We start from the raw sequence: 10,108 nt of genomic DNA on the forward strand, positions 1-10,108 counted from the left end.
CTTTTAAAAAAAAATGCGCGTTTCTCCATTTCTGTTGCAAACTGACACATTCCCAAATAGCCAGGAAGAGCATATGTTTTTTTATAGTCACTAAGGGGCCGTGTCCACTAACAGTAACACTAGTAAAAAAAAAAATCCTTTCCAGAAGCAACTGTGACAAGCACTGCCGGGCGTTCCATACTTGTGCCCAATGGGGAAATTGACTTCAGACAAGATTAAGAGTAGAGAACGGTAGAACGAATCGTCTTCTTCTCTTATAATTCAATGAAACGGGAAAACTTCCGCGCTTCGAGAGGTGGGGGGGGGGGGGAGCAACTGAAGTCAGACTAGGATTAAGAGTCGAGAACGGTACTCGAATCGTCTTATTTCTCTAAGAAATTAATGAAACGTGAAAGCTTCCGCGCTTTGCGCGTGATGGGCGAAAATGAATTCAGACAAGGATTAAGAGTAATAATTTATTGGAACGTCAAAGCTTCCGCGCTTCGCGCGAGATGGGCGAAATAGAATTGAGACAAGGATTAAGATTAAATTTTTATTTTTATTTTATTGAAATATATGTATTCAGGATAACAAGAATAAGATATACATCGTAGATACAAAATCTGTTTTACATCATGGTCCTGAATTAATGATTTAATGAATCTTCAAAGCTTTCGCGCGGAATGGGCGAAAATGAATTCAGACAAATATTAAGAGTAATAATTTATTGAAACGCCAAATCTTCCGGGCTTCGCGCGGGAGGGAGGGAGGGTAGGGGGGAGAACTGGAACGGGACCGGTACAATAAATCGTCTTCTTTCTCTAATAATTAAATGAAGCTATAGCTTCCGCGCTTTGCGCGGGAGGGGGCGAAACGAGAATTAAGAGTCGAGAACGGTACAACGGATCGTCTTCTTTCTCTGATAAGTTTATGAAGTGTCAAAGCTTCCGCGCTTCGCGCGGGAGGGGGTAAACTGAATTCAGACAAGAATACGATACAACGAATCGTCTTCTTTCTCTATAATAATTTAATAAAACGTGAAAGCTTCTGCGCTTCGCGCGAGATGGGCGAAAATGAATTCAGACAATGATTAAGAGTAATAACATGAATCGTCAAAGCTTCCGCGCTTCGCGCGGAATGGCCGAAAATAAATTCAGACAAGGATTAAGAGTAATAATTTTTTAAAACGTCAAATCTTCCGCGTTTCGCGCGGGAGGGAGGGGGGAGGGGACTGGATCCAGAAGAGGATTATGAGTCGGGACCGGTACAATGAATCGTCTTCTCTAGCGACGCCCTGATAACGACACAGTTTATACACTCGAGATAATTTTTGCAAGTACTGCTGATGAAGTAGCCTACCGGACCACCGTCTTTGTGCATTGTGCGGCATCAAAGCATATACAACGTCTCACGACCTGACAGATCACTTTTCTCTAACTTCTAACCAATCAGAAGGCCTCTTTTTTTTTCCAGGAAGTGCCGTTGGACATTAATGCGCCAAATGTGGTTCTCAAATTGTAAAAGATCCCTACTCTTGGAAGGTGTAGGAGAAAGCAATTTTACGTCATATTACTCCAGGAAGTGCCTGAAAATGCGTCTAATTTGGTTCTTAAATTGCAAATGCTTCTTACTCTCGGAGGGGGCCAGAACCCCCTCCCAGACCCACCCCCGCTTGGTCGCTCCGCTCCCTCGCCGCTAAAGCCTCGTTCTGTCACTTCATCGTTTTACATATATTTAACCCCATGGCATTTTGTGCCCCCCCCCCCCCCCGGTAAGAAATTCCTGGATCCGCCACTGATGCCCATACCCCTTGAGCTACGGGGGCTCCGCCCCTATACTCCACTTTGCGAAACGTTCAGCGGGGCCTGCATGTTAGAGTGGGGGTGATGCGGATTTTTTTTTTTTTTTGTCAGCCCCCCCCCCCCCCCCCCCCAAACGTTTTTGCTCATTACGCCACTGTTCCACACCCTATGGGTTGGGATGTGCAACCACCTAGTGGTATAGCTTATACAGGCACATTACACTTGCTTGCTTTATTTGCCACACCTATTTTCATCACTTCTCCTGAGCTGTTCATATAGAGCACACGTATTCTAGAGAGTCGATCTACAGCAAAGCTAATTCAGCTTCATCTTAATTCTTGTCCTATTTCTTCGCTTGTTTCTCTACTCGGTTCTGAGGCCTTATTACTTTATAGAGATTATAAGTTTCTTCTTCCTTACTTAATTCGCAAAGAAGCGTCATTACTTTGTACATGGTCTTACATATTCTTTCTACGGGTGCTGTGCAATATTTGAACTACTACTTGTGATATAATATAATATATTATGTTCCAAGTATTTGTACTCAACAGGTGTTTCTACGAGACAAGGTAGGAAAGAAATCTATTTCTATTTCTTTTATTTAGGTGATTAAATTCCCTAAAGCCCCTTCTCACACGTCTGATAAATCCCTCCATCAAAATCTCATTGATGGCCCTTTTTTTTTCGACAAGTGCCCATTCTCCTTTGTAAACAGGCAGGGCGGATCCAGCCGGCAGCAGGGGAGGGGACTAAAGAGGGGGCCCAAATCGTGAGAAAATATTTAGCGGTGAAACAGCCACCCGGTGAAAAAGCGGAGGGCGGGGGGGGGGTTAGGGAGCACTATTTTTGTTTGGCCTCGGAAATTTGAAAAATAGCACCCCCCTCCCCTTGAGCGCTATAAAAGGGGGGCGGCCGATTCGGCCCCACCAGGATGCGCTACTGATCACGACTCACAGTGAAAGTAAGGCCGATTTGGACAATAGACCGGTCACCAACATATTCAAATTTTATGCATACTTTTTAAACAAAGGTTGTTCTTGACAACTTGAAGCTTGTCCGACGTACCAACAAGTAATGCATTTAGACAGGATTCCATGTATTAGTTTATGCATAAATAAAAGTTTAATGAAAGAAGCATCCACAAATTTGAATATGTTAATAAACCGGTCTATTGTTTAGTCAAGAATGATTTTAAAAAGTGCACAAAACCATCACAGGTTTCATTTTTCATGTTACATGTATTTGGTCTGATCCGAGCTCTAGTTGATAGATTCATCGGGTAGGATGTACACTTACAACTTGATCATGATGTCGACAATATGGGACAATGCCTTGGACTTTCTCTACCGGCCGTTACAAGTAGACCTTCATTGTGAAAAGAGTTACCAAAGACTGGGTACCAATTAAGCGGAGTTGCGTAATAATCGTTTTAGAATGTTTCCTTTTCTCTTCGATTTGGTTAAAACAGCTTTGATTTTTTCAAGGCTTGCATGTTCGGTCGGGTGTTCGGCCACTCATTTGGGGAACTAATACAATGCCAAAGCTGACGAGGACAATGCCCACCTCCAACATGACAAAGCCGTCTTTCAGACACACCAAGATCAGAATGGAATCTAAAGCTACTGTTTAAGATGACAATTTTATCAATGACTCCTTTCTATAGTCCAGTGTTCATGTCCAGTTCGAGTATCTCTGATCTTTACATTCCAAGAATATTTACTGATCTGGCAGCTTGTCTCTCGGTACGGCGCTCATATCATCCCACGGGCTCTGATTTGCTGTCTATACGGGTTTGATTTTTGGTAATGTCTACCTAAAAAATGATAAGGAGGATTTGTATCAATGCGATATGTTATGTTATAATATATGACTACAGTTTCATGGTATGTATAGTTTATGAAATATTTTGTATATGGACATTAATTTATATATACAATAGATAGCCACGTAAGTGTATATTTTGTGTTTCGTGCCTAATTACAAAAACTAAATTAACGATTGTTGTCATGTTTTCGAATTTTGACATTGTATAAGCATGTCAATCGTAATAATCATCTGCATGTGAAAGAGCCTACCGGTATATAAATAAGCATTTTTTTTATGTTAGATGTTGTAATTTCCTTGGTTCTTCAATAATTCCAACGCCACAATACGCATCGGCGGGCAATTTCTGGCTGGGAGATGGTGACCTGTGAATAGTGAACCTATATACCGGACCCTGCCCCTGAAATTGTTCAGTCAGATATCTATTTTGTAAATAATCATTTATATTTCTTAGTCGATGTATAGTGTTTTTAATATTTGGCTGGGAGATGGTGACCGGTGAATAATGAACCTACCGGGCATTGCCCCTTAAATATTATTATAGGTAAACGGCACGCCCAGTCAGATTTCTAATTGTTAATTATTTGTATCGCTTAGTCGGTGTTAGTGTTTATTTTTGGCTGGGATATGGTGACCTGTGAATGATGAACCTATACCGGGCCGGGCCTTGCTCCTTTATTGTAGGTAAACGGCACGCCCAGTCAGATTTCAAATGTTTAATTATTTGTATCGCTTAATAGCCGGTGTTTTTAAAATTTCGTTTTGCTTAGTCGATGTTAGTGTTGTTAATTCGTGGCTGGGAGATGGTGACCTGCGAATGATGAACCTACTGGGCCATGCCCCTTAAATTGTAGGTAAACGGCACGCCCAGTCAGATTTCTATTTTGTTAATAATTATTTGTATTTCTATGTCGATGTATAGTGTTTTTAATATTTGGCTGGGAGATGGTGACCTGTGAATGATAAACCTCCCGGGCCCTGCCCCTTAAATATTGTAGGTAGACGGCACGCCCAGCCAGATTTCTAGTTTGTAAATAATTATTTTGATATCTTAGTCGATATTAGTGCTGTTAACTTTTGCCTGGGAGATGGTGACCTGTGAATAATGAACCTACCGGGCCCTGCCCCTTAAATTGTAGGTAAACGGCACGCCCAGTCAGATTTCTATTTTGTAAAAAATTTCTTAGTCGATGTATAGTGTTGTTAATTCCTGACTGGGAGATGGTGACCTGTGAATAATAAACCTACTGGGCCATGCCCCTTAAATTGTAGGTAAACGGCACGCCCAGTCAGATTTCTATTTTGTAAATAATTATTTGTATTTCTATGTCGATGTATAGTGTCGTTAATATTTGGCTGGGAGATGGCGACCTGTGAATGATGAACCTACCGGGCCCTTCCCCTTAAATTGTTGGTAAACGGCACGCCCATTCAGATTTCTATTTTGAAAAAATTTCTTAGTCGATGTATATAGTGTTGTTAATTCCTGGCTGGGAGATGGTGACCTGTGAATGATGAACCTACTGGGCCATGCCCCTTAAATTGTAGGTAAACGGCACGCCCAGTCAGATTTCTATTTTGTAAAAAAATTCTTAGTCGATGTATATAGTGTTGTTAATTCCTGGCTGGGAGATGGTTACCTGTGAATAATGAACCTACCGGGCCCTGCCCCTTAAATTTAGGTAAACGGCACGCCCAGTCAGATTTCTATTTTGTAAATAATTATTTGTATTTCTAAGTCGATATTTGTGTTGTTAATTCCTGGCTGGGAGATGGTGACCTGTGAATGATGAACCTACTGGGCCATGCCCCTTAAATTGTAGGTAAACGGCACGCCCAGTCAGATTTCTATTTTGTTAATAATTATTTGTATTTCTATGTCGATGTATAGTGTTGTTAATATTTGGCTGGGAGATGGTGACCTGTGAATGATGAACCTACCGGGCCCTTCCCCCTAAATTGTTGGTAAACAGTTCAGTTCATTTATTTTTTTTTATTTTTTTATTATGATGTATAATGTTTATAATAATTATGTACCTAAAAGAGTTTGTCAAATGTTTATCCTTAATAAATCTGTTCATTCGTATAATACTCGTTCCTGTATCAAATATCATTATCCAAAGGTCTCTACCCAGTTAATGCTTTACTCTTTTAGACATAATGGTCCCCGGATTTGGAATGATTTAACTGATAAGCTAACATTATGCACAACTATATCATCCTTTAAAGTTCTATTGAAGAGACAGTTGGTCTCTTCTTATTTCCCTTAACTCTTTCTTTTTCTTGCAATGTACCATGCATGTGTGTGCGTGTGTGTGTGTGTATCTATAATGTGTAGTATATTATTTATATATTGTTATTATTGTCGTAACGTATACAACCATGTAATCTCGTTATTTATTATTTATGTCAGGGGACTATTTTATTTACAAGTTTTTCAAACTTCCTTTTTAGTCTCCAATTTCTTAATTCCAATATTATAAGATTATGATTGTTTCATGTTACTTTTGTATATATATTATGTTATGGTTTTATGATTGAAATAAATGAACTGAACTGAACTGAACTGAACTGTTGTTAATTCCTGGCTGGGAGATGGTGACCTGTGAATAATGAACCTACCGGGCCCTGCCCCTTAAATTTAGGTAAACGGCACGCCCAGTCAGATTTCTATTTTGTAAATAATTATTTGTATTTCTAAGTCGATGTTTGTGTTGTTAATTCCTGGCTGGGAGATGGTGACCTGTGAATAATGAACCTACCGGGCCCTGCCCCTTAAATTTTAGGTAAACGGCACGCCCAGTTAGATTTCTGTTTTGTAAATAATTATTTGTATTTCTATGTCGATGTTTGTGTTGTTAATTCCTGGCTGGGAGATGGTGACCTGTGAATGATGAACCTACTGGGCCATGCCCCTTAAATTGTAGGTAAACGGCACGCCCATTCAGATTTCTATTTTGTAAAAAATTTCTTAGTCGATGTATATAGTGTTGTTAATTCCTGGCTGGGAGATGGTGACCTGTGAATAATGAATCTACCGGGCCCTGCCCCTTAAATTTAGGTAAACGGCACGCCCAGTCAGATTTCTATTTTGTAAATAATTATTTGTATTTCTAAGTCGATGTTTGTGTTGTTAATTCCTGGCTGGGAGATGGTGACCTGTAAATAATGAACCTACCGGGCCCTGCCCCTTAAATTGTAGGTAAACGGCACGCCCAGTCAGATTTCTGTTTTGTAAATAATTATTCGTATTTCTATGTCGATGTTTGTGTTGTTAATTCCTGGCTGGGAGATGGTGACCTGTGAATGATGAACCTACTGGGCCATGCCCCTTAAATTGTTGGTAAACGGCACGCCCAGTCAGATTTCTATTTTGTAAAAAAATTCTTAGTCGATGTATAGTGTTGTTAATTCCTGGCTGGGAGATGGTGACCTGTGAATAATGAACCTACCGGGCCCTGCCCCTTAAATTTAGGTAAACGGCACGCCCAGTCAGATTTCTATTTTGTAAATAATTATTTGTATTTCTATGTCGATGTATAGTGTCGTTAATATTTGGCTGGGAGATGGTGACCTGTGAATGATGAACCTACCGGGCCCTGCCCCTTAAATTGTAGGTAAACGGCACGCCCAGTCAGATTTCTATTTTGTTAATAATTATTTGTATTTCTATGTCGATGTATAGTGTCGTTAATATTTGCCTGGGAGATGGTGACCTGTGAATAATGAACCTACCAGGCCCTGCCCCTTATACGCCCAGTCAGATTTCTATTTTGTAAATAATTATTTGTATTTCTCAGTCGATGTTTGTGTTGTTAAATCCTGGCTGGGAGATGGTGACCTGTAAATAATGAACCTACCGGGCCCTGCCCCTTAAATAAGGTAAACGGCACGCCCAGTCAGATTTCTATTTTGTAAAAAATTTCTTAGTCGATGTATAGTGTTGTTAATTCCTGGCTGGGAGATGGTGACCTGTGAAGAATGAACCTACTGGGCCATGCCCCTTAAATTTAGGTAAACGGCACGCCCAGTGAGATTTCTGTTTTGTAAATAATTATTTGTATTTCTATGTCGATGTTTGTGTTGTTAATTCCTGGCTGGGAGATGGTGACCTGTGAATGATGAACCTACTGGGCCATGCCCCTTAAATTGTAGGTAAACGGCACGCCCAGTCAGATTTCTATTTTGTAAAAAATTTCTTAGTCGATGTATAATAGTGTTGTTAATTCCTGGCTGGGAGATGGTTACCTGTGAATAATGAACCTACCGGGCCCTGCCCCTTAAATTTAGGTAAACGGCACGCCCAGTCAGATTTCTATTTTGTTAATAAGTATTTGTATTTCTAAGTCGATGTTTGTGTTGTTAATTCCTGGCTGGGAGATGGTGACCTGTGAATGATGAACCTACTGGGCCCTGCCCCTTAAATTGTAGGTAAACGGCACGCCCAGTCAGATTTCTATTTTGTAAAAAATTTCTTAGTCGATGTATATAGTGTTGTTAATTCCTGGCTGGGAGATGGTGACCTGTGAATAATGAATCTACCGGGCCCTGCCCCTTAAATTTAGGTAAACGGCACGCCCAGTCAGATTTCTATTTTGTAAATAATTTCTTAGTCGATGTAAAGTGTTGTTAATTCCTGGCTGGGAGATGGTGACCTGTGAATAATGAACCTACTGGGCCATGCCCCTTAAATTGTAGGTAAACGGCACGCCCAGTCAGATTTCTTTTTTGTAAAAAATTTCTTAGTCGATGTATAGTGTTGTTAATTCCTGGCTGGGAGATGGTGACCTGTGAATAATGAACCTACCGGGCCCTGCCCCTTAAATTTAGGTAAACGGCACGCCCAGTCAGATTTCTATTTTGTAAATAATTATTTGTATTTCTAAGTCGATGTTTGTGTTGTTAATTCCTGGCTGGGAGATGGTGACCTGTAAATAATGAACCTACTGGGCCATGCCCTTGTAGGTAAACGGCACGCCCAGTCAGATTTCTATTTTGTAAAAAATTTCTTAGTCGATGTATAGTGTTGTTAATTCCTGGCTGGGAGATGGTGACCTGTTAATAATGAACCTACCGGGCCCTGCCCCTTAAATATAGGTACACGGCACGCCCAGTCAGATTTCTATTTTGTAAAAAATTTCTTAGTCGATGTATAGTGTTGTTAATTCCTGGCTGGGAGATGGTGACCTGTGAATAATGAACCTACCGGGCCCTGCCCCTTAAATTTAGGTAAACGGCACGCCCAGTCAGATTTCTATTTTGTAAATAATTATTTGTATTTCTAAGTCGATGTTTGTGTTGTTAATATTTGGCTGGGAGATGGTGACCTGTGAATGATGAACCTACCGGGCCCTTCCCCTTAAATTGTTGGTAAACGGCACGCCCAGTCAGATTTCTATTTTGTAAAAAAATTCTTAGTCGATGTATATAGTGTTGTTAATTCCTGGCTGGGAGATGGTGACCTGTGAATAATGAACCTACCGGGCCCTGCCCCTTAAATTTAGGTAAACGGCACGCCCAGTCAGATTTCTATTTTGTAAATAATTATTTGTATTTCTAAGTCGATGTTTGTGTTGTTAATTCCTGGCTGGGAGATGGTGACCTGTGAATAATGAACCTACCGGGCCCTGCCCCTTAAATTTTAGGTAAACGGCACGCCCAGTCAGATTTCTGTTTTGTAAATAATTATTTGTATTTCTATGTCGATGTTTGTGTTGTTAATTCCTGGCTGGGAGATGGTGACCTGTGAATAATGAACCTACCGGGCCCTGCCCCTTAAATTTAGGTAAACGGCACGCCCAGTCAGATTTCTATTTTGTAAATAATTATTTGTATTTCTAAGTCGATGTTTGTGTTGTTAATTCCTGGCTGGGAGATGGTGACCTGTGAATAATGAACCTACCGGGCCCTGCCCCTTAAATTTTAGGTAAACGGCACGCCCAGTCAGATTTCTGTTTTGTAAATAATTATTTGTATTTCTATGTCGATGTTTGTGTTGTTAATTCCTGGCTGGGAGATGGTGACCTGTGAATGATGAACCTACCGGGCCCTGCCCCTTATAGATTGTAGGTAAACGGCACGCCCAGTCATATTTCTATTTTGTAAATAATTATTTGTATTTCTTAGTCGATGTATAGTGTTTTTAATATTTGGCTGGGAGATGGTGACCTGTGAATGATAAACCTCCCGGGCCCTGCCCCTTAAATATTTTAGGTAGACGGTACGCCCAGCCAGATTTCTAGTTTGTAAATAATTATTTTGATATCTTAGTCGATATTAGTGCTGTTAACTTTTGCCTGGGAGATGGTGACCTGTGAATGATGAACCTTCCCCTTAAACTGTAGGTGAGTGGCACACCCAGGTGACCCAGCCAAATGTTTTTGTTTTTCATTTTGTTCCTTTTTTTTTAAACTTTCGTATTGCTAAGTCGATATGAGTGTTGTTGATTCCTGGCTGGGAGATGGTGACCTGTGAATGATGAACCTATCGGGCCCTGCTCCTTA

This window comes from Strongylocentrotus purpuratus, unplaced genomic scaffold (genome assembly GCF_000002235.5).
Source record: "Strongylocentrotus purpuratus isolate Spur 01 unplaced genomic scaffold, Spur_5.0 spur5_scaffold_9, whole genome shotgun sequence".
NCBI classification, from domain to species: domain Eukaryota; kingdom Metazoa; phylum Echinodermata; class Echinoidea; order Camarodonta; family Strongylocentrotidae; genus Strongylocentrotus; species Strongylocentrotus purpuratus.